We start from the raw sequence: 2,744 nt of genomic DNA, 5'->3' as shown, positions 1-2,744 counted from the left end.
TTCATCCTGCTGAACTGTTGGTAAAACTCGCGCGCCTGGTGCGGTTGCTCCCTGCGCTTTTTGAGTTCACAGACCTGTTGGTTATCCTAGGCTTTCTTTTTCAGTCTATGAAGTCGCTTCTCCGCTCGACGAAGTTCGTGATAAATCTCTGCGCGTGCCCTCGTCCTTTGACAATGTAACATTACGCGGTATGCAGCATTCTTCCTTTCCGTTGCTAGCTTACATTCATCGTCGGATCAGCCGTTCTGACTCTTTTTGCGACTGAGGCAAGTATGTTTGTGGACGTATTTATGATAACGTTCTTCAAGCGATTCTAATTGTTGATGCTTTAATGTATCTGGTCAGTAAGCATTCGGATTTGCTCGCGTAGAAGAGAGTACAGCTCTTAAGTAAGTATAATTTGAAGCTTTTCAACGTTCGTTGGAGACGATGAATGTTGTCTAATGCTATGTCTAATCCAACTAGTATCTCATCGGGTTCAAGTTTGGAGAACGTACTGACTACTTAACTGTGGTAACTTCACAACTATATGCGGTGGAGCATCATTCTGCAATAAGAATGAATGGAGTAAATTGGATAAGGGCTTCCAGAAGAAATTGCTTAAAGTAACCTGACGTAATCAAAAATGCATTCTGTAGGACAATTATTTCAGTACGGGCTTGGACATCGATTCCGCTTTATACCATAAATAAATATTTTTAAAAGGTTGTGACAGGCGCATGCCTTCTCCGGTCGCATTAAGTCGTTGCCAGAAACCAAGCCGGCACTCATCGGTGAGGAGAACAGCTCAACACTGTGCGAAAAAGATACCGATTTGCATAGATTCACCTTTCTGCTCGATGCCTATCCAGTAGTAGGGATCCTGATGCGGGACGTCTAGATGTTAGGTTACTTATAAAAAGGATATTAAGATACCTGCAATGGTAGTAGAACATAGAACAACGATATTAAATTCAATAAAACGAATTAATATTTTTCACGCCCCTTGTACGTTGACATTGATATTTAAGTAGATCGAAATGACAAATAGGTGAACTATCTTAATTCAACTTAAAATCCGCCTACACACTCCTCTTGGAGTGATGTTTCCTTTCTTTGGTAGCATGTGTTCATTTCAGCCAGGACATCAATTTCTTGCTTGTTTTTTTTTTTTTGCATTTGGAATCAGTTTTTTAAACTCTCCTATCAAGGTTCGAATGGAGTACTCTCACCTTATCAACAAAATCCTTCAAAATAGGATGTCTTCCAATCCAGGAACAGTCAGTTCCGGTCTTGTGCTTTTTGATTGATTTTTGTAGATTGGAATTAATTTTTCAGTGGCTTATGAAACCAGATATAAACTGCCATCTGACATTTTCAAGGTAATCTGAAACTTACGTAAGAGCTTCTACAATGTATAGACCCGAGAGCCCGAGCGCATAAATTCAATCTTCGGAAAACTCCCTGTAATCGTTTCGCCTTTTATATTAGTATTTACCTTAAAATCAAAAATTATTGCTACAATTGAACGACTTATTATGAACAAATTTAGTTCCCAGGTAAACAGAAATCGACAAAGATATGAATATGCAACATGGAATTATTCCTTATCTAATATACCTTAGTTAAGTAAAGCGCGTAAAGATACATTTCGAATAATTCATTAAAATTAGATACATTTTCCGGCCAAAAATAAATTACCATAATCTTAATTATTGGCTAATTTCTCGAAAAATCCACAAAAATAAAACATGAAAACCCCAGGTGGCATTTTGGGTAAGTCCAGTTGGGATACTGAAAAGTAGAACTAGTTTTAAATGAGATTCGATGGGATTCAGCTCAATTCTCGCGCGTTATTTTTTGCAAAATTCTTGAATCAAGTGGAAACAAGTCCGCCGATAATTCAAGTCAAAATGGTAAAGGTAAAAGCACTTTATGATTCTTTGATGCCAGCTTTTGTACTTTTTGGAGGTTCGATGTAGGCGAACCTGAAAGGATTCGAGTTTAAATTATATTCCAATTTTACCATATTCATAATTAAGAATAACACCTTTTTCAAAGACAATTCGTCAGCTTGAATTGGGAACTTTTGTTCATTCAACAGTATGCTCGCATGATATCCGCCATCAGAAGAGAAACCTGTAAAACTCGAAATTTAATATAAACTCCAAAACTTAATAAAAGATGCGTGGAACGAAATTCAACCCAATCAATTCGTCTTTTGTCCTCTATCATAATTTGCCAGCTTTTTGAATGAACCCAACTTGGTAATAAATAATCAACGAATGATAAGAGATCTTAATGTTTGCAAAGTATCTTTCAAATCGTTTTCCCACAAGTGAACTAATCTTTTAAAGTGCATCCACCCACAACACTAGGGATGTTTTTGTGGAAAGAAAGAAAATGAAAATTAATCCAACCGATTTCGCATGAAAATCTGAAACGGTAATTTCTTACCTTGCAGATTGGCGTGTGTTGTTAATCTTACTGTATCTTTGAGATACTATGACGAAAAGATAATTCCTTGTTTATTCTCTGAAACTGGTCTAAGTATGCCGCGCTGCCTATGACATTGACATTTTCATTCTCACACAAACATTTCTAGAGCAAATAAAAACAAACTACGGAGATTTCGGATGCAGTTTTATAGATTTCACACACAAGTGGAGGTGGGCTTATGCATTTCTTGTTCATAGGCGTTTGCATGCGTTCCAATGAAGGCTTCATTTTTCTAAGAAAATGCGATGCGCATATTTCTTTAGTAA

The 2,744-nt window shown here is 37.0% G+C and overlaps 1 long non-coding RNA gene across 1 annotated transcript; it reads right to left on the bottom strand.

Moving 5' to 3' along the window:
- Nucleotides 1-1,538: 1,538 nt before the first annotated feature.
- LOC119649953 lies at nucleotides 1,539-2,477 on the bottom strand. Its single transcript, XR_005249220.1, has 4 exons — nucleotides 2,437-2,477; nucleotides 2,185-2,353; nucleotides 2,030-2,118; nucleotides 1,539-1,967 (listed from the first exon to the last, which is right to left on the bottom strand). It is a non-coding gene; the product is annotated as an uncharacterized LOC119649953 (long non-coding RNA).
- Nucleotides 2,478-2,744: the final 267 nt, after the last annotated feature.

Source organism: Hermetia illucens, chromosome 2 (genome assembly GCF_905115235.1).
Source record: "Hermetia illucens chromosome 2, iHerIll2.2.curated.20191125, whole genome shotgun sequence".
Classification (NCBI taxonomy): Eukaryota; Metazoa; Arthropoda; class Insecta; order Diptera; family Stratiomyidae; genus Hermetia; species Hermetia illucens.
Note: the sequence above shows the minus strand (reverse complement) of the source record. Positions and strands in the feature narration are given on the sequence as shown.